The sequence below is a fragment of the Rhinopithecus roxellana genome, chromosome 3 (assembly GCF_007565055.1).
Source record: "Rhinopithecus roxellana isolate Shanxi Qingling chromosome 3, ASM756505v1, whole genome shotgun sequence".
NCBI lineage: Eukaryota > Metazoa > Chordata > Mammalia > Primates > Cercopithecidae > Rhinopithecus > Rhinopithecus roxellana.
The window spans coordinates 12,882,658-12,906,244 of record NC_044551.1 but is presented as its reverse complement, the minus strand read 5'-3'; the positions used below and the strand labels follow the sequence as shown (position 1 = coordinate 12,906,244).

The 23,587-nt window shown below is 34.1% G+C and overlaps 1 protein-coding gene across 2 annotated transcripts in view; it reads left to right on the top strand.

Annotated features, from left to right (window-relative positions):
* CDH12 (cadherin 12) overlaps positions 1–23,587 on the top strand; it is a 1,165,810-nt gene that overhangs the window by 346,093 nt on the left and 796,130 nt on the right. For both annotated transcript variants that reach the window (XM_030927855.1, XM_030927854.1), the window contains exon 2: positions 17,363–17,456. The gene's annotated coding sequence lies outside the window, so the exon portion shown is untranslated. The remainder of the gene's footprint in view (positions 1–17,362; positions 17,457–23,587) is intronic.

Genomic DNA, 23,587 nt, shown 5'->3' with positions numbered 1-23,587 from the left:
TTATGTTATATATATATAATATATATATTAGTCACACTTGTAGTTATAGACAAATAACTATATTGCATTTCTAAAACACCAACTAATAAGTCCTGTTTGCTTCATATAATGATCACTGAAGAGTGATACTTTCCTTACACCTTAGTTGATGTCATTAGCTACAGACTTAATGTGCTGAGCTCCTCCACACCTTTATACACAGACTCTTTCTCATGCTCCAATAAATGTGATTACCTATTTTTTTCTGTATTTTAAGCCAGGTTGGATAAGTAAGACTCCATGACCGTATTATTCACACAAGTATCCATGCCCTGCAAAATGAATTGTTTTTAAGGGCATCTCCATAAGTGTTCTTTAGGTTAGTTAAATCTAACTTATTTCCTGGATTCCTTATAATGGATGTTCTTATGTATAATGAAAACTAAAAATTTCTATCAAAAAATGTTGCATGCATATTTATCTATACTTGTTCATCTGTGTAATTATATATTATGCAACTATATGAATCCCTATCTTATATAAATGTCAAGCTTCCATCATATTCATGTAAATTTTGAATAGGTAAATAAAAATAAATTTTTATATCATGAAGTGAAAAATTAAAAAAATCACTATTCACATTGTAGCTTTTGTTGTCTATTAAGCTGGTGCTGGCTAGGGCAGTTAACTTTTCTTCCTCACTCAAGAAATTGCTTTAGTGTGTTTTCTTTTTATCTGTGGACAAGCCCTTGTTTCTGCTCCACAATCTCATATATAAAATGTAATTTGCTTTCCTTTGGTTATAGCTTTTTCTCATCATAGAGTAAATTTTAACAGAGAAACATTTTTATATCTCTTAAACCCGAGAGAAAAAAGGCATGTCTATCATTTTATAAGAACGAACATGCTACCTCTATAGTATACACAGGGTGCTCTATGTTCCAGGCACTGTAATTTACAAACATTATTACATTGTATTTAAACCTCACCACAACTACATGAACTACATAATATATGTATTTTACAAATAAAGAAATAATGTTTGAGCTATACAGTAAAATACTGTGGATCTGGACAGTATCGTTCAGCAATTCTGTGTTAACATTAGATATTGTAATTTGAAGCACTCTATCATTCTAACACCAAAGTTCCCAACTACCATAATTTGATGGAGGTAATTAAAAATGAGTATGGATACGGAGATGTCTGAAATTGGAGTTGAATGTTGGCAAGTTGAACATGGTGAGGGAATTTTACTTTATATCTTCAATGTTGACACTAAAGTAAAAATTGACATGGCCTGTAGACAATAAAAATGGTGGTGAAGAAGCTAGAGATATTTTTAAAAAGCATAAATAGATTAAATCAAGTAGTACAGCCCTCAGTCTTAGGCAAGGGAGTCCTTTGCTCTTAGTCCTATGCCTCTTGGATACTGTCCAGTGCTTGGGACAAACTAAGACTCACAGTACCTGAGGACAGGGCACCCCAGTCTAGTCTTACATGTGTCCTAGTTGCCAAAATAATCTACCCCAAAATCTGTGTTCCTCTGGTGGCATGGATGAGCTGGCACCGGCAATGCCACTTTGGTGTGGGTATTCCCCTGTACGCTGGTACCAGGAGGTCACCCCGTGGTAGGGGTGTCCAGGTCTCAGGTCAGACAGTCCTTCAGGGATGACTAAGCCTATCTCCCAAGAGCTTCTGAAGACCATTGCACAGTAATACCAATGGGCCCTACCGATTCCTCTACTTTCTCTCTTGTTTCCAATCAGTGTAGTGATACACACTACCTACAGCATAGTTTTAAGCTGTGTTTACCAAAGGCATTCCTTTCGTCAGTGAAACTGCTCTTTTTGCCCCATGCCATTGTCTTTGACCGTTGTTTTACTTGGTGGCAGGGTGTAGAAGTCAGAGATAAGGTCAATATTGTGAAAGATTACATGCTAAGAATTCAAGGCTTATGGTCTAATTCACAAAAGAAAAGGCATGGTTGAAAGATATACCTTTCAACATTTATGCCATAATACTTCAAACAGTAAATTTTACATGTCCAGAACAAAACAATAATCTTTCTCATTTTTTGACCTAACTTGAGAAATAATTGCATTTGTGGTTATCATTATCAAAGAGTAGATCCAAGCTTTGAGAGAGTCACTGAAAGCCAATATTCATGGAAACCACAATGGATGAGTAATGATATAAACTTCATTATAGAAGTGACATTAGGGAAGTGGCAAGAATAACTATATTGTTCAATACAACAGGCGCCAAAGAGCCATTGTAATACTTCTGCTACCTTTTTCTTGTGGAGAAACACATAAAATTATTCAGAATGAGACATTTGACAGTAAATGATGAAGAGATGGTGCTTGGATTCTGTTATGGACCTTCACATGTGATGTTTGGGCAATAAACAAACACATTAATTCCCCTTGTCTACTTATATTTGTGATCTTCATCAATAAATCACTATAACTCAGATGAGTCCATGGATTGTGTAGTACAGATTTAATCAATTTGCTTACACAGACAGGGACCCAACAAAAGTACCTGTCTTATCCTTGTACACTCTAAAGGTAACCCTATAAAAAGCTGCTGTAGGGAAGAACCAGGAAAATTAATGAAAGTAACATGAAAATGTTGCTGAGAAACATGAAGGCCCAGTTGAGGTTGGAAGCTAGGCATTTATAATCCATTAATGTATTAATATGTGAGATATTTTCTCCTCCAGGACCCAGATGCTTGATTGTTGGAAAGGAAAAAATATATATGTTTGCCTAGATCCTAGTAAAATATGAAGAGACAAGGAAGTAACTAATTATTGTACTGTGGAACCATGGCTGGATTAAAAATAAATAAATAAACTTAAACTAAAAAATTCTGTAGTCTGATGTCCTCTGCAATTTTTGGCAGCAGATGTTGATGCTTTATATTGAGTTAATGTATTAGTCAGGGTTCTCCAGAGAAACAGAACCAATAAGAGAGAGATATATATATCTTATATATAATCGTGTTATATATATATTACTATATGTTATAATGTGTTATTATACATAATAACTTATATAAAGTTCCTTTGCTGTGTCATAGATAATGTAGAAATTAACTATATCTAATAAGATAGTTAACTATAATTAGATATAGTTAATTTATAGAAATTAATAGAATATATCTAATTATAGTTAATTTCTATAAATTAACTATATCTAATAGGAGAAATATATGTATCATATGTATGATAGATGATATATATCTTATATCAAGATGTATATCATATAGATGATACATATTCTATATCATATGCATATCTTATATAATATATATGTATATATCTTATATCTTGTGTCTCTATGGAACTTGCATTATGTGGACTTGTAATATTGTATTTCTAACATTTGCCTGTGCATCAATTTTACCTTAGAATTCTTGCATTTCATCAGGACAGAAATTCTATTTTCCTATTTGATGTCTACTTTGTACTGCATAGTTTGCTGAATGAATAATTGAATAATAGTGCAAATAAATCATAAAAGCAACAAAAAGTATGAACCTATTATTTCATAAAATATGAAACTATTCTTTCTTTTTTGGCCTTTTTGTCTTTTGTCAAATAAGATGGTAGAACCAGAGAGATGATGTTGTGCCTTTCAATTCAATAAATATTACTATATGATACTAATTATATGCACTTTTAAAGACAAAGCTCCATAAATAAGTAGAAATAAACAGGAGAAATATGTGAACCTGAGATATAAATGCCAAGTAACAATCTGAATAAATAGACTTATATTGATTTTAGAACATTTAAGATTTTGAGAGCCAAGAGTAGTCAACATAGAAAGTATAGATCTTTGTTTTTAAAATGAAATATTAGAATGCATATGTCTTAGATTTTTAGTGTCAGCTATTAGAAAAAAAAATACAAAAAGAAAACTTCTAGTTTCAACAAGTTTCTTCATACATAATACTTAAAGCATAGATTAACTATCAGTAATAGAATTTAACTTTATACATCCTGTGGTTAACTTTGTAGTTTAAAAGAAAGGTTTTCATTTTAATAGCGTGGTTTTCTTCCACATATGGAGGCTATCAATCATTTACTTTAGCAAAGTTTAACTAATTTTGCAGTTGATAATATTCACTTAGCTTTGGAAATGTTTCTTAAAATTCCCTTTGAACTTCGATATTTTCAGGTAAACATGTTGTAACTTTGTTACCAGAGTGATAAACCTAAAAGTGAAGAATTTAAATTCTAGAGATTTTTTAAACAACTAAATTTTATAGTGGCAGAAGGCAAAATTTCAAAAATAATATTAATTAAATAAGTACTGATAATGGAAAATACTTAAACATTATGTAGAATTTTAAAAGCCAACTCTAATTTTCAAGCATTTTAAAATAAACATTTCCAAAATGCTAAATATATCTTATTTTAAACTGTAAAATACTTTAACGTTATTTTATAATTAGTGGTTTTATCTTTCCTCTACTGATCTGTGTTTAGATCTAAAGGTCTGTTTTTAAAATGTATATTATATTCTCTTACTGATATATAACCTTACTATAGCTATTTTTTAAAATTCTAAAAAGAAAATGTAATTAAATAATGAAAACACCATAAATTAGCTTTCAGTAATCTGATTAATGTATTGCATTGTTTTTTGCATCTAAACTTCTTTCATCTAGTATTTTTTGTCCATTTATTTTTTAACACCTCTGCAATGTTTCTTTTCATTTCTGTATTAATATAGTTTTTTTTTTTTTTACCTTTTTTTCTAGTTGATATAATGAATATGCCAGAATTTTACTTATAATTTTTATTTTGAACCAAGGTCTCACTCTGTCCCTAAGGCTAGAGTGCAGTGGCACCATCATGGCTCACTGAAGCCTCAACCTCCAGTGCGCAAGTCATCCTCCCACTTCAGTCTCCTTAGTAGCTGGGGCTACTGGCATGCACCACCACGCCCTGCTAATTTTTGTACTTTTTGTGGAGACAAGCTTTCAGCATGTTGCCCAGCCTGGTATCAAACTCTTGGACACAAGCAATCCACCCACCTCAGACTCCTAAAATGCTGGGATTACAGGTGTGACCCACTGCACCCAGCCACTTTTATTAATATTATGTTATATGTTTATTGTTACAAATGTAGAGGTTTACAACTGCCAATATCAAGAATTAGAGTATAACAATGAACTTCTTAATAAAAATGAAAAATAAAAACCTTATGTTTTCATAATTTTATTTTACCACTCCTTGGATTTTCGTGGTTTAATAGAGCCATTTTTTTCCTTCCAGAAATTATAAATGGTATTTATATTCCATTTTTAAAATCTGTAATTAGAATTATTTATACATATTTCCTGTATTTTATTATTATTTTTGTCCAATTATTTGTGTCTAAAATAGAGTTTAGGATTATGTGATATGCACCTGTTCATGTTTTCAGAATAGTGACCAATTATTTGTATAGGAGGGCTGGACCAATTTATGTTTTTGTCAGTATTATATGAATATTCAGTTGTTTGCCACATTCTCAACATTGGCCATTTGTGACATTTTATCTTGACATCTTAGTTTACGTTTATAGTATCTCACTATGTCCTTAATTTTATGACATAGTGAATTGCTTTCTTTACTAATATGTTTGGGCATCATTAAATGGGGTTTAAGTCATGTGTATATTATTTTTTAGATAACAGTTTAATGAGTTTCAACCATTTTTATAAGATTGTCTTTTTCTAATTGTACAATTGCTTCATATGATCTGGATAATAATTATTATTTGTCCTATGAAGTTTGCAATTGTTGTGTAGAAATTTATATGCCTGTCTTTGTGTGGGTAGAATTTTTTAGTACTTTTCTAACATTTTCTACTCCAAGTTAATAAAAATATTTTACTATATTTTGTATCAAAAGGCTTACACTTTGGTCTTTCACATTTAATTGCTTAGTCTACATAGAATTGATTTTTGTATATAGAGTGATATACATATATAGAGGGATATAAAAATTTTTAATTAGAGATCATCAAATTTCTCATTACTACATATCGAATAGTCTATGGTTCCCCATTATTTTTCACATCAGCTTTGCTGTATATTAGGTTTTCATGTGTGAGTTTGTGTATGTGTGTGTTTCAAGGCTCTCTCTTCTGTTTCTAAATAAGTATTAGTAATGGGAAATACTTAAGCATTATGAAGAATTAAAAATGTCAACTATGTAGAATTATGTATTTATGTAGAACTTAAAATGTCATATTCATTGATCAATATTTCTTATAGTTCATGTCTCACTGTTTTAATTAATATACTTTGGTTTATTATTGAGCAGGACAATACCATCTCCCTTATACTTATTCATTATTAATGTCTTAGCTATTCTAATCCTTTATTCTTTCATGACATTCATTATCAGCTTTACAAGTTCCATGGGGGAAAAAATCTGAACTCCTTTTACCTGGAATTCTTTGAATTGATATATACTTAAATCTGATTCAATGACAGGATATGTCTTCCCACTTATTTAGTCTCTATTTAATAGTTATCAATCAAGTTTTACAATTGCATCACTAAAAGTATTATATCTTTTTCTTAAACTTAATTATTCATACATATCATGAATATTGATAAGGTAAGTGATTTTAAAATTATACTTTTATCTCCTGTTGCAAGTCTATTAAAATGCAATTATTTAAACATTGTTCAGAAATTTTGCTAAAATCTCTTATTAATTGCATATCTTTGGTAGATGATCCTTTGAACTTTTAAAGTAAAACGTGATCACATCTCTAAATGATGTTGGGTAGGGTTCTTCCTTTTTAATGTCTTTGTTATTTCTTGTTATCTTTGTAAACTATATCAGATATCCTTTGTGTTTTGTGATTTAAGACTCAACCTTTAAAATATCTTTGTGGTATGAGTTGTGAGTTATTTTCTAAAGGGATGATTATGTTCATCTGGAAGGCACTGCACACCCAATTCACTTTAAATTCAAATCCTGATGTAAGGATTGATTTTGAACCAAACAAATGATGTAAATTAAATTCTCAAACTCAGATAAGAGCCTGCCAGGCCATACATCCTCAGAACAAATGTTTTTCTTTAACAAAATTCTCTACAAGCAATAGTTTGTAGAGTTTACTTGTTTTCTAATTTAGGGGATACTTTTCTTTTTTTTTTTAAGTGTATAGGCTTCCTGGTATCTGGTTGTTTCTGGGTTTCTCCAATCCACCATCAACCTGTGCCAGCTTCATAGATGCTAAATGAGTCACTGTCTATAGCACTCTCCTCTCTGTGCTTGTCTTTCAGCTTTGCTGCACATTTTGGAACATCTCTTTTACTTTCTTTCATATTCAACCATTCACTTAAAAATATGTTTCTGTGCTTCTGTGTATTTTTTTCAATTCATATGTTCACGTACTTTGGTGACTTTTCTAATTATCTATTTTATTTGGAATCTTCAGTGTGATTTTAAAGGTTATGATACTGTCAATTGACCTACTTCAGGCAGACATATTTTTATCTTACTCTGTGTTTTAACAAGTTATCGCTCATATTTTATTTCACTTGACCTATAGTCTCTAATTTTTCCATGAGAAATTACTAATTAGTAATAATATGCTATCATTTTATTATAAAAACTATAATTATAATTACAATTATAAAAATAATTGTATTACACTTATAATTACTCAAAAATATATCTACTTTCTTTCAAACATCATTTTTTGTCATGTGTTGTGCATTTTTTTTTTTTTTTTTCCCTGACGCGAAGTCTCACACTGTGGCCCGGGCTGAAGTGCAGTCACACAATCTAAGCTCACTGCAACCTTTGCCTCCTGGGTTCAAGCGATTCTCTTACCTCAACCTCCTGAGTAGCTGGGATTACAGGCACCCACCACCGTGAACAGCTAATTGTTTTACATTTTTAGTAGAGATGGGGTTTCATCGTTTTGGCTAGACTGGTCTCGAACTCCTGACCTCGTGATTCACCCGCCTCTGTCTCCCAAAGTGCTGGGATTACAGACGTGAGCCACCACGCCCAGCCTGTGTTGTGCTTTCTAAGTACTCTATAACATCCTTCTGTATCGCAAATTTTAGCCAAGGACTCCCATGGTATTTTGAATACAGAGAGAGCAAACAAAGTCTAATAGACATTGCAAAGGTCTGTATAACTTTCTTTGATACGTAGAAGATACTCAGATGCTCTAGAATCTGAAGTTAGAAAGCTGGTGAGTATGATTGCTCTTTTCATGAAAGCTGGGAGACACTAAGGGCCTGGAAAGTGCTTGCAGGAGAAAAGCTGTCAATACATTTTTTTTTTCTTTTTTTCTTTCTTTTTTTTGCTGCACCTGTTGTAACTTTCCACACCTGGCTTTCTGTGTTGTTGGAATTCCTTTTCTAGTATAGTAATGCTCTGCAGTATCAGGAGAAAACTTAGGATAGAGCAAACTATCCCATTTAGTTTATTTGTTCATGGTGCTGGACCTCACACTGTGATTGCTTTTGCCTTTGAAGGAATTCTAAGTGCCATGTGCCACAGATGCACTTCAGTTCCTCGGTCTTCTAATTTCAAGAGATATCAGTGGGATTTTACTGGGATTATTCTACCTATTTTATTTTATAACATTGTGTTTTTAAAAGAAAATTATTACAAAGATCTCGGGATTATTATTATTATCTTTTTAGGCAGAGTCTCGCTCTGTTGTCCAGGCTGGACTGCAGTGGTGGGATCTCGGCTCACTGCAACCTCCACCTCCTGGGTTCAACCCTCCTGGGTTACAGGCACCTGCCACCATGCCTAGCTAATTTTTGTATTTTGGGGAGTTTTGCCATATTGACCAGGCTGGTCCTGAACTCCCGACCTCAGATGATCTGCCCGACTCGGCCTCCCGAAGTGTTGGGATTACAGGCGTGAGCCACCACACCTGGCAGGGATTATTTTTGATATTGGTGACATCTCACACATTTAGCAACAATTTCTCTGATTCCTTTCCTTACTTTCCTGCATTAATATAGACTTTACCTCTTTTTCAAATTCTTTTCATTATGGTAGGGGCATTGGAAACAAATGTATGTCTATGCCCAAGTTGCAGCTTCTTGCAAGGAATTCTGTTATCCACTTTTGATAACCACGTGTCCTCAGCTGATATTAGTCCTGCGTTGTCTTAGGTTAGCTGAAATGGCCTCATGAATTGTGCTCTTGCAGACTGTACTTATTGTGAACTAGTGCCCTGGGTCTTGTTGAAGCACAACTACCACCTGATTTTTTTGACATGTCTCTCAGCTTACATTTTTCTGGTGTCATTTATTTTCATTACTGTACTTCTTTACCACCACCCCACAGTGAAGCAGCTTAGTTAATTATGAGAGGATTTATCTTTATACCAGAACCAGGTAGAAGAACACAAAGTGTATCTAATTCTTTAATATATCCTCTCTACTGATAAAATGAATCTCTACTCTTATCACTTTGTAAGCTAACAGCTTTCACTTAATATAGCCTTTTCTTGCCCTCATGTTGTGCTTTATTAAAGTTCATGACTCTGGCTCACTGTATTTTCTAATACTTATGTAACTATAACTCATCTTAGTAATACTGACATGATTTTGTGATTATTCCCCTTGGGTGTTAGGTTTGATATTCTTAATTGTAGCTATGATATAATAAAGCAAACCTTGAACTACCTTTTCTAACATCACACATGCTCAACAAACACACACAGACCCCATATATATATATAATTGAATGTACACACACATGCACACACACACACACACACACATCATAGTTACAAATATTTCCCAATGAGTTATAAGACCATTTTCATGAATTCAATAGTTGAAATAATTATGTAAGCAATTAGTTATTTTTTGTTTGTCATAAATAAAATGCTTTTCAAAAATGCCAATGTTTTAGGAATTTGAGCAAAGCTATAGTTAACATCTTATACACACAGGCAAGACTTTGTTTAGACATACATACAGGAGCAGAATTCCTGGGGTCCAGGTTACCTGCATTTCACTTTTAGTAGATATTCCAAATGGTTTTTCAAAGCAATTGTGTCCATGTGGATTTCCAACCCAGGATATGAGTGAGAGCTTCCATCACTCCACATCCTTGCCAATTATTGATAATTTCAGACATTATCTTTATTCTCTTTTTTGCCAACTAATTCAGTGAGAAATTATGTGTTATTATTGTTCTTATTTTGGATTTCTCTGATAATAGCTGTGGAATCATTTTTACTTGCTTTTTAGAAGTCCTGTTTTTTATTCTTTTTGTAAATATTCCATTTATAGATTTCCAAATTCAATACTTTATTGATTGTTGACATTCTTAATATAATCTTTGCACTAAATTCTGTTCCATGATTAGAAATATTTTCTCGTAGTCAATGACATAGCTTTTCTTTGCAAGTTTAATTTTGAATATATGATTTTAATTTTAATTCAAATTTTGTGCTTTTGGTATTTGTTTAAAGAAAGCTTTTCCTATTTCATAAAAATTATGTATGTTGGCCGGACATGGCGGCTCATGCCTGTAATCCCAGAACTTTGGGAGGCCGAGGTGGGCAGATAACCTGAGGTCAAGAATTCAAGACCAGCCGGGCCAACATGGTGAAATCCTGTCTGTTCTAAAAATACAAAAATTAGCTGAGAATGGTGGTGGATGTCTGTAATCCCAGCTACTCAGGAGGCTGAGGCAGGAGAATTGCTTGAACCCAGGAGGTGGAGGTTGCAGTGAGCCGAGACCATGCCCTTGCACTCCAGTCTAGGCGACAAGAGCAAAACTCCATCTCAGAAAAAAAAAAAAAAAAAGAAATTATATATGTCCTTGACTTTTAAACTGTTTCTTCTTCACATCTGAAAGTTATTTTTATGTATGAGATGATTAAAGAAATCTATAACCAGTCCTATGTATTTGTGGAGCCTATGTTTTGGTATTCAACCAAACATAGATTGAACATAGTTAGAAAAATAATTGTAACAATGAAAAATGATATAAATTAATATCAGTATGACATAGCAATTGTTTTTTTTTTTTTTTTTTTTGAGACAGAGTCTCGCTCTGTCACCCGGACTGGAGTGCAGTGGCCGGATCTCAGCTTACTGCAAGCTCCACCTCCCGGGTTTACGCCATTCTCCTGCCTCAGCCTCCCAAGTAGCTGGGACTACAGGCGCCAGCCACCTTGCCCGGCTAGCTTTTTGTATTTTTTAGTAGAGACGGGGTTTCACCGTGTTAGCCAGGATGGTCTCGAACTCCTGACCTCGTGATCCGCCCGTCTCGGCCTCCCAAAGTGCTGGGATTACAGGCTTGAGCCACCGTGCCCGGCCAACAATTGTTATAAGTAATCTAGAGATGATTTAAAGTATACAGGAGATGTGCATAGGTTATATGCAAATAATACTCCTTTTTACATAAAGATCTTGAGCATCTGTAGCTCTTGATATCTGTGAGGGTCCTGGAACCAATCCCTGTGACAGCCTAAGGATTTGTGCATCTGCATGGTTTTGTGCATCTGCATGGTGAATTTTTCCTATTCCACTTATTTAACAGTCTGTTCTTTTCCCACTGATTTAAATGGAACATTGCTACATATTTATATTTATCATTTAGACTCTGTGCCAATAACATAAACTTTTTTCCGTATTTTTATAAGAATTTTTTGGCCGGGCGCGGTGGCTCAAGCCTGTAATCCCAGCACTTTGGGAGGCCGAGACGGGCGGATCATGAGGTCAGGAGATCGAGACCATCCTGGCTAATACGGTGAAACCCCGTCTCTACTAAAAAAATACAAAAAACTAGCCGGGCGAGGTGGCGGCCCCTGTAGTCCCAGCTACCTGGGAGGCTGAGGCAGGAGAATGGCGTGAACCCGGGAGGCGGAGCTTGCAGTGAGCTGAGATCAGGCCACAGCACTCCAGCCTGGGTGACAGAGCGAGACTCCGTCTCAAAAAAAAAAAAAAAAAAAAACAAGAATTTTTTATATCTGATAGGGTAATTTTATCTTTCCAGCAAAGTCTGTGAACTCCTTGGGTTTTGTTCTTTCAAATGAGTATAGAATTAGCTATGGGTGGCCCATAAGACTACCTCTAGAGCAATATATAGAGAGAAAGCATTTTTGGTCAGATTTGTTTGTTATGTGTTTGACATGCTCTTCTTATAGTTTATATTCCTTCCGTTTTCTCTGAAGGCTTTAAATACGTATTATGTGTCTATTACAGATTATTCTATTATTATTAGTTCTTAAGAAATACATTTTTTCTTTATCGCTCCACTGAGTTTCATTGATGGTGTATTGTGTTCTATCACATTTTTTTTCCTTACTATGGAATCTAGGGTCTTATGTTGTGAAAGAATCTCTTCAAGACATTTTGGTACTTGCTCTGCTAAGGTCCTACTGATTCTCCAGTGCTATACCATGCTTCCTATTACTACTCTGGGTTGCAGCCACCATAGTATATATTTGGGCAAATCTGGACTTTACACACTTCGGGCTCAAGCTCGCCCTCTGCTTCTCAAGGTTAACCTCTTTCTATCTACGGCCCCGCTTGAACAGCTGGTATCTGTGAAGGTTCCCAATACTGGTGGACAGAAGATTTTTGTGTTTGTTTCTTTTTATTCTAATTCCCATTCCGTAATGGGACTACTCCTTCTACAAACCAGTTGCATGTAAGCAGCTCATTCTTAGTTCCTTCTTTCAAGCAAACCAAGAGGCCTGAATTTCCTTAACAGCAATGGGAATTCAAGCCTTATGGAAGCCATTCATATCTTTATTTTTCTGTAAAGATTTCCTGTACCATCAGTTCCCACTCCTCTGACTTTATTGCTAGTAGCTTGAGATTTTTTATTTTTATTTTTATTTTTTATTTTTGAGACGGAGTCTCGCTCTGTGGCCCAGGCTGGAGTGTAGTGGCGCGATCTCCGCTCACTGCAAGCTCCCCCACCTCCCGGGTTCATGCCATTCTCCTGCCTCAGCCTCCCGAGAAGCTGGGACTACAGGCGCCCCCCACCATGTCCAGCTAATTTTGTGTGTGTGTGTGTGATTTTAGTAGAGACGGGCTTTCGCCATGTTTGCCAGGATGGTCTCCATCTCCTGACCTCGTGATCCACCCTCCTCAGCCTCCCAAAGTGCTGGGATTACAGGTGTGAGCCACCGCACCCGGCCGAGATTTATTTTTTCTTCCTGTCAAGTTCCCCTGAAAGTTGATGCCACCGAAAAGGTGTACTGTACCAGTGATCATAATTTATGAATGTAGCTGACTTTTGGCTTTAGAAAATATTTCCTTTAAAAACTTTTATGAGATTTGCTTAATTAAGATCTTTCTAAAAATTATGTAGCCATAGTCTGACACTCTGGTTCTGTGGTTTTGTTCAGCTTGTCACACATAATTGCAGGTTATCAGTAGTCCTAGTCTGAAGGGAAAGAAAGAGTTACTAGAGTTTCATTATTAAGTAACATCTGTCTTTCTAAACAAGTTAATTGTATGCCTGTCCTAGATTGTCTTAAACAATATTTTAAAACACCCTTTCATTGTGTGTGTATATTTCTGCTACCTTAGCCATACACACTGTCTTGTAGTGAGATAGAGTCATGAGGAAGTGGTTTTATTAGAATATTTTTTTTTTCTCCCATATGGAAGGGGATGGGAAGTAGATCTATAAGTTGGTTGTCAATGAAAATATTTGTAAAATATTTGAAGAGGTTTATTCTGAGCCAAATGTGAGTGCCCATGGCCCATGACACAGCCCTCAGGAAGTCCTAAGAACATGTGCCCAAGATGGTCGAGGCACAGCTTGGTTTTATACATTTTAGGGAGGTATAAGACATCAATCAAATACATTTAAGAAATACATGGGTTTGGTCCAGAAAGGTGGCACAACTCAAAGCTTTGGGGTGGGAGGTGGTGGTTTCCAGGCTATAGGTAAATTTAAACATTTTCTGATTGATGATTGAGTTTGTGTAAAGTTTGTCTGGGATCCATAGAAAGCAAATGTTCAAGTTAAGATCAAATATTGTGGAGACCAAGGTTCTTTTTGAGATCTTATATTGGCTGCCCTTAGAGACAATAGATGACAAATGCTTCCTATTCAGATCTTTAAAAAGTGCTGGACTTTTAGTTAAACTCCTTAGCACTGGGAAGACCTGGAAGAAAAAGATCTACCTATGTTAATAGAAATTCTTTACAGATGCAAATTTGTCACCAGGAAGGACAGCTTTGCAGGGACATTTCAAGATATGGCAAAGAAACATGTTTTGGGGTAAAATCTTTTGATTTTCTTCCTTGTCTCCTAATGTTATGCCTGAGTCAGGATGGAAGGTACATCATGATATATAGGGTTAAATAAAACCCATCTGATGAGAATTGATGGCTTGTAGGGCATGACGTTCCAGACCCCTTAGATAGGAATTTGGGCAAGATAAAAAAAAAAAAAAAAAATCAGAGCTTAATCCTCAGGATCTATGGTAGGTTGAAAAATGACTTCCCAAAGACAGCCATGTTCTAATTCATAGAACCTTTGAATGTTAACCTATATGACAAGAAAGGATCTTTGCAGCTGTGATTAAATAAAGGATCTCAACATAAGGAGATTATCCTATGTTAGCTGAATAGGCCCAAATTGTAAATACATGCATTCTTAAAAATGAGATGCAGAAGATTTGAATACACAGAAGAAAAGGCAATGTAGAGGAGGAGAAAGAAATTTGACGATGTTAGCCTTGAATATTGAAAGTGGCCACAAGGTAAGGCACAATGGCAGTCACGAGAACCTAGAAGAGGTGAGAAATGGATTTTCCCCTAGACCTTCTGAAGGGATGGTAGCACTGTGACACCTTGATTTCAGCTCAGTCTTTAATTGATTTCAGAATTCTGACCTCCAAAACTGTGACAGGATAAGTTTCTGTTGCTTTAAGCCACTACATTTATGGTAATTACTTGTCACAGCCACAGGAAACTGATACAGATATTATTACATTTTAACCAAAATATCTAACACAGTTGAAGGGAATGAAATGGCTTAGAATTTCTTGGAAGTTTATGTCTCACTTTAATGTTTTTTAAACCTAAAGATTTTGTTTGACAGGGAAACCTTTGTTAGTTATCAGAATAACAGAATGATAAAATGAGTTGGTGTTTTTACTTTCAGAAAATAAGTTATCCTGCATGGATTATTAGTCTACCTTGTTACTACCTGTATTTTCTACAAAACGTTTGTAATAAAAATGATAAGCATTTATACATTCTGATTACCATTTAGCTGTAATGATTAACATGTGCATGAATTATAATTATTTTAAAATTTCATTTAAAATTACATTTTTCACATAGGCATAATTGAACTGAGACTTTCTGTCTTAAAAAAATTGAATTATATGAAACATGGTCATAGTAATACGATGCCTCAATAGAGGAAAATATATTAGATCTTATAAAGCAGTATATATCTCCTCATGTCCTTTTTATTGTTGCAGTGTATGGCATTTGGTAAAAAAAAAAAAAAAAAAAAAAAAAAAAAAAAAAAAAAGGAGCTGTGGTTGTATGCACACAGTATTAAAAGCTACTTTTCTTTTTCAAGCATAATGAACTTTAGTAGAAATGAATGAAAATAAATGTCCATGGATTTTCTTAATGATTCTTCAGAATCAGGCACCATGAACGTGTTTTCTCACTTGTGTGGACATCTTTATAAGAATTACTCTTGAAATAATACTCAGAGAGGAGCATTTCATAAAGAAATGAAAAATGTGGTTTTAATATATACTCTGTTACACCCAAAATGCTGTTTATTTAATATGTATTAAGGAAGTTGAAGTTATCAGCCTGAAGTTAACAATATAAAGCTGAAGAGTTGAAGTTATCAGTATGAAATAATGTTATCTAATTATAGATACAGATTGAAGTTGTCAGTATGAAATAATGTTATCTAATTATATATACAGATTGATAGATATAGAGACAATTATGGATGTCTGCATATACATGTTAATATAAAACTTAAATTTCCTAGCTCAGTTCACTGAGAGGGCTTAGAAGTAATGGCACCCCAGTGGCAAGGAACCATAACTAGTGGTCAGATCTTGATTTCTCACCATTCTGTGATAAAAGGAATCAGAGATCCTTGAAAAAAATGGCTAAGTCTAGGTCTAAGGCAAGAAGATTATAACATTTATATTATGCATTTTGAAATTAACATGGACTATCTTATCATGCCAGGATTTAAGGAAGTACTCACTAAACCAATATGGTATGTCAAAAAAGACATAGAGGCTAATTGAAAGAGCTCACAAAGGCCAAAGCTAAAACAATTAGACCAACAAAATAAAGAGTGTAGTATTGTGTTACAACATGAAATACAAAATAAATATCCATGAGATTACACTGATACATATAAATTACTGAATGAATGAATGAATACACAAACAAGGAAACAAACAAATGGGGAGAATAGGTAAATTTCTGTCATAAAATTTCAAATATTTTGTGTCATTTTCCCATCCAGCAGATGGAGCATAACTCCCTATCTCTTGACTGTGGGCTGCTTTTAGTGACTTGCTTTCAAACAGTACAGTATGGAAAGGAGGAACAAAAGAAACTTTATAATATGAAATGGTGGCAAACAGTACCCCAGGCAGCTGATCAAAATCTGTGTAAACAGAAATAAATACCCCAGTTAGCTGATCAAGATCTGCATCAACAGCAATAAGTACCCCAGTCAGCTGACCAAGATCTGTGTCAACAGTAATAAATACCCCAGTCAGCTGATCAAGATCTGTGTCAACAGTAATAAGTCATGCTGATGACACACGTACCCTTGATATGAAGTAACAAAAATGATACTTTACCTCTATGGTCTTCCTCCCGAAAACTCATAACCCCAGTCTAATCATTAGAAATACATCAGCCAAATTCCAACTGAAGGACATTTTATAAATGTCTGACCATTGCTTTTCAAAACATTCAAGGTCATCAAAAACAAGGAAAGTCTAAGAAACTATCACTACCATGAGGAGGCCAAGGGGACGTAATGACAATGCAATGAGATATCCTGGAATAGAAAAATGACATTAGGAGAAAAACTAGTGAAATCAGAATAATGTGTCAATATTGGTTCATTTAGATCCATCTATTACAATGTATCACTATCTATCACAATGTATCAAAAGCAGCATTGTAAGTACATTGTACACACATCAAAAGTGCATTGACAAATGCACTTATAATTATAATGTAAGATATTAGCAATAGTGATAATCAGATGAGAGGTATTCGGGAACTCTCTATACCATCTTTGCAACTTTTAAGAAAATGTAAAAATATTCTAAAATAAATGTTTATTAGAAAAGACAGTTAACATTCTGACTATCTATGTTTGTCTTTCCAGCTCTGTTACCTAACAGCTTGGCTCTTTGGGGAATATAGCCAAGCTGGATCCCAGGAGCAGTCGTGAGTTTTAAAGAATGCCAGCCTTTTTAAAGGTAAGTAAAAAAAAAAAATCTTATTAAGATATATGCTTTTACCTTCTTAATTAATACCTGAAAACGCAAATCCTATTTAAAACTTCTTTACTTTAAAAAATGTTTACTAGAAATCAAAATATTCAAATATTTGTATATTTACAGACAGTTGACGTAAACACAAAATCATGAAACTTGAAGTAACCAGTTATTTCTACATTTTTTAGAATATATAATTATTTTTATAATTCTTTATTTTTTAGTTTCTTTGTTGTATTTTTCCTCACAGTTTCAATTTACATGCAGGTTTGAGAAGATCTGATGGCTATGTGCCTCCTAAAGAACAGAAAGTGATTTCTGTCTTTTATATTATATTTTTATGACACTTTGCCTAGTCCTTCATAATTAGCGGGTATTGTGTTTGTTAAATTGGATATGTCTCATTTCAAAGGCAAACCTCTGTTGAAAGTCACCCATGGGAAACAGAGAGATAAAGTCATCAATTCTCTTGTCTTTACGAATATTGATATGGCACAATCTTGTTCAATTGTTTCTTGCACTGGCAATTGTAATCTGCTTTTCCTTTGCTGATGGTAGGAATCTAAACACTGAGATTTAGACAGATACAGTTAACCTTCACAGAGGTAGTAATTAGAGTACTGCTTTGACACTCCCCTCTTGGTAATGGGAGAATCTCCTCTTACTTAGGCTGTAGTCAAAACAAGCTTGATGTTCTCAGTTCTATTCAGTGATCAGTTAAGATTAACCATTGATATAACAACTCAGAAAGACAAGGTTGAAGAGATAAGGCAGATGTGTAATTAAACTAATGTGGCTTTATGAAACTTCCTGTTATATTTCTTCAAACTCTCTGTGCATGCCCATATTTCTGAAGTAGAAAGATGAAGCCTTTTGTTTTTCTTTCTCATGATCCTTTTATAAGATTAACTTATTCAGTAAAGGTTAGGCTTTAGTGTAGTTTTAAAACATTCTCAATTAATTTCAACTATAAGATTTGAGGGAAAGAATTCAAATTTTAAATTAAAAATGTAAGATTATAAGATTGGAATAGAGTGAACCAGTTAATATCTCAACTGTTAATAATTCTTCCTCCCCATGGTCATCTCTTTTATCTACCAATTTGTTCTCTTCAATATTCAAAATTTCTATGTAGAAAATTGCTTACCTTTTCTTTGTGAAATTTTTGCATTTTTTTATAGAAAATTTTAATTAATTTCTAAATCTCTGACCATGGATAATTTTGGTTTGGGGTTTCAGTCCAGATCTTCTATTTATAGAATAAGAGAAGTGAACACTTTGACTTTTAATTCCTGTAAAAGGCAACTCCATATTCTTAAATATCCATGATTACACCAAACTCAGTATTATCTGTGATGAAAATATGAATAATGAAAAATTAATACTAAGCCATTCCAATGATAAATGCAGCACTTTCTTTCCTTTTCTTTAAAGCATAATGGAGCATTAAAACATCCAAAGGCCCAGATAAATGAGATTCACACTCTTTGCAAATGTCCTATAGTTCACTCTGTGCTATATACAACGATAAGAAGAAATAAAAATAGTTTGATATTTGTTTAACATAAAACTAAAGATAATAACTTGAGAAAGGATAATTTTAAAGAAATTGGAATGTTCATTTGTTTTTAATTAGAGTAGAATTCATATCGATGCAGAAGGCATTTAAGGAGAATGGCTTGAAATTATTTTCTTTTTAATGTGAGGATTTTCATAAATGCCACATAAGCAAATAGAGCTGAGAATAATCTCAGTGGAATGCTATAACAAAATAGAGAGTGATAATCGAGAACAATGAATATATAGGTTTCAAGTCATATTAACTGATTATTAACATTTCTTTATTAAGAAAGAAATTTTTCTTTTATTAATTTAACTTTGAGTAGAGTAATGCTCTGGAGCCTGTTTATGATGTTACCACCCCCTTTTATAATTTTCTTTTTCAACAATCACATAGGGCAATGTATTATTTCTTTAAATTTTGCAAAACTATCATTCTGTTAATTTCTCACTTATATTCATGTTTAGTTAATAAGTAATTATATTAATTTATTGTAAATCATGAAAAAAAGTAAAGGGAAAGAGAAAGGAAATAAATCTTTCTTCTTTCATACGGTTAATTGAACATTCTTTGATCATTTATAGAATACTTTCTTGTTCCAATATGAAAAATATGGTTGAAGTTGGCATTTTTTTCTTCCTGTAGTAGTTAGAAAGAGTAGGGAAAATGCAGACAAAGGACATTTGAACTAGTCTATAAAGAGATATAGATAAAAATATGTAAAGAAGAAGGTATAGATACATAAAAGTTACAAAGATATATGGTATCATTTCGTATGTGGTAAATTTTATACTACTTGAGGAGTTAGAGAATGAAATGTGTGTCAAATATGGGAATAGCTGGCAGATAAATCCAGAAGAATAGGCTTACATGATGAAGAAACTTTAATGAAATGAAAACTATGTCTGGGATTGGGACTTTATCTTTTATAGGATGTGGAGCTGTGTTTTGTTGCTTTAGTTGGTTTGTTTTTTAATGTAGAATAACCTGATGTGGGGGTTGTGTGTGTGTGTGTGTGTATGTGTGTGTGTATGTGTGTGTGTAAAGAAGATGACTGCTGGCAAGAGATTGGGAGGTTATATATATTAGATTTTTTGGGAGCACCAATTTAATTCTGTTTCTATCTGTCCTGTATACTTTCTTAGGAAATTAAATAAGTATTCAAAAATAATTTATTTCAAGATATGTTTAAATAGTTTAGGGTTTTAACTAATGTATTAGTCTGTTCTCACACTGCTAATAAAGACATACCTGAGACTGAGTAATTTATAAAGAAAAATGGCTGGGGAGGCTGCACCTTCATGGTGGAAGGCAAAGGAGCAGCAAAGGTACATCTTACATGGTGGCAGGCAAGAGAGTATATTCAGGGGAATGTCCCTTTATAAAACCACCAGATCTCATGAGACTTATTCATTATCATAAGAACAGCATGGGAAAGTCCCACCCCATGATTCAATTACCTCCCACTGGGTCCCTCCTACAACATGTGGGAGTTATGGGAGCTACAATTCAAGATGAAATTTGGATGGGGAACACAAGCCAAACCATATGAACTGAGTAGAATACTTCAATATTCCACTAATACTTTATTTTATGAAGAGGAGGATACAAAGAGTGTTGACAAATGGAAAGTTTTGTAAGTGAGCTTTTCACTGACACAGAGGCAAACAAATCTAGGATCTTTCTTTAAAAAAGCAAGTCTTTAGGTCATTGGTATGAATATCAGGTCCTGACACTCAGAAAACATTGCCTTTCAGCAGTGATGAGGTGAAACAGAAACTGATGGAAACAGAGGCAACAGCAGATCTGCTCAGCCAGGAGTGGATTTGAGCATTTCTTTAGTGTTCACTGTGTCCTGCTGAGTTGACAACAGGGTTCAAAAAATGAATTGCAGAGCCATCTGTTTTTTTTTTTTTTTTTTTTTTTAATATACTTTGTAAGGCATAACTAGAAATCATTTGGTAAATTTTGTTCGTGTGATTTTCCCTGACAGGTTGTTGTTAGAGTTGCAATTAGCACATCTGAGGAAGATAAATGTAGGGATATTTCTAATTTTGGTAATTGTCAAAGGTTAATAATTTGAGACGTACCTGTGAGGATTTCACAGTGGGCTTATTATTGGGAATTATGATTCATCATTTACACAGAATAACAAGGAGAGAAAAGAAAAGAAAAATACAGAAGCATTTGATTATTCCAACTTAGACTCTACCAGCCTTTTAATTCAGACAAAAGAGTTATTCCAATTACTCGTGATTGCTTCAAGCCTCCAGATTATTAAAACAGGTTTACTACAAGTGAGACCAGCAGAAAAGACTACATTAAAAAAATATCCCAATCTTCCATGAATTATCCTGTATGTAATTTTCTATTTCTTTACTCAGTGTTTAATTTAAATAGTCATAGATCAGATCACAAGATACTCTTAAAATCATTCACACTCAGAGACATAAAGGTCATTTACATGCATTTTATTCCATGGTGCATATTTTCAGTTAATCTTAAAGGTCACTTTCCTTCTGTGAGTCTAAATATTCAATGCCTTAAATAAAGATGAAAGATATAAATAAATAGGGGATTTTTTTTTTTTTGGCTTTAAAGCTACCTTGTTATATTTCATGCTGCTTTGATTTTTTTGTGATAGATCACAATCCAGGTTATTGTGCTATCATTCAAATTAGCTTAAAATGCCCTTACTACAGAAGCAAGGAAATACATACATGTTCTTTGTTCTAATCAGAAAAAAAAAATTATACTGCAGGAGTGATGAAGAGAATTCTTGGTTATGGTCTATGGGACAACAATCCATAATTTAGTTTGCAGATGTCTGTGTGATTTAAGCAGCAGGCAGAACAACCACACAGTTGTAGCTGCTCTGGGGAAAGGATACCAAGAAGCTCATAAATCATGGTAAGGATTAAAAGCAATGAGCATTCATCTTCTTAACCTCGTAAGGGAATCAGGAAAAGCCAAGTATCAGAACATACTGAGCATGGAATCTTTGTGCAGGGATCAAAGATATCAGAGTTTTTAAGGCCGCTCTCAATTAGCATTGACCTCTCATTTGCAAGTCAACAGAACATAATTTTAAAGTTGATTAAAAAGAGGCGTTTTCCACATCAAATTAAACTGAGTAAGTGTCAAGATATGTTTCTGGGCCATAGAAAAAGTGGAGTCAAATCATAGAGAAATGCTAATCATTTGCTTGGATTGAAATATGTTTCTTGGCCGGGCGCAGTGGCTCAAGCCTGTAATCCCAGCACTCTGGGAGGCCGAGACGGGTGGATCACGAGGTCAGGAGATCGAGACCATCCTGGCTAACACGGTGAAACCCCGTCTCTACTAAAAAAATACAAAAAAAAAAAAAACTAGCCGGGCGAGGTGGCGGACGTCTGTAGTCCCAGCTACTCGGGAGGCTGAGGCAGGAGAATGGTGTAAACCCGGGAGGCGGAGCTTGCAGTGAGCTGAGATCCGGTCACTGCACTCCAGCCCGGGCGACAGAGCAAGACTCTGTCTCAAAAAAAAAAAAAAAAAAAAAAAAAAAAAAAAGAAATATGTTTCTTCTGGGGCAGCCTATGAAAAATGACCTTACAAATATCCAATCCACAACTGTCATGTTTAACTGAACATTTATAAATGGCTAAATGTCTTGAGAAAATTCTAACTTCAAATAGTCAAGGAAAGGAAATAGAGACAGCTGGCTCTCTCCTATAACATTTAGTAAATAAATGGTCTGTTACTAATTGTTTATATTTGAAAAATTATCCTAATCAAAGGTCTTTGGATTCAAATGAGTAATTCATACACCGTGAGGCAAGTTTCATTTTGTGTTGAAGATAGAAACTTTAATCAAATTTTAAATCTTTTGAAAAAGGCTAATCTGTTAATTTCCCCAGCATTCTTTTAAATCAGGTTCATGATACAACTACATTTGCCAATTTTATAAGAATGTCAAGACCGTGCAGGAAATAATAAAATCAGTTATTCAAGGACGATCATGAGCCTGTTAAGGAGATACAAACAGATTCAGTTTCTGATTCTCCAGTTTAATATAAATATCCCTTGGCAATGATTATTTTTATGTAGTCAGTACATAATTATCTATTTTAGTTAAGGAGAACTGTAGTGTGGCTAATCCAGAATGGCAGATAATTTTTTATATATATTTGCCATTGGAATCTATTTTTGTTCATATTTTTAAATGATTTCATCTGACTTTTGAGAAAGTCACACTGCCCTATCTTTGAAAACAGTCAGAATAACATGCCAGATACTGTAATTTGGGCTACTTCTGCACTGGTATACCCCATTCTACACCCCATACTAGGGACAAATAACCATCTTTTTCATTTGACAGGCAATAATATACTCCTCCAGTTCAAAAATCTTTTTCTGCTACCATTTTTTCTTCCTCCGGAATGGGGATTAAGTATGTATTCTTTGACACAAGCTCATATAATGATTTCAAAGTATATCAACTTTGTTATATTGTATAGCATTGCACTTCGTTTTCCTTGACCTGTTTTCTAACAAGACTGTGCTGCACTCCCCA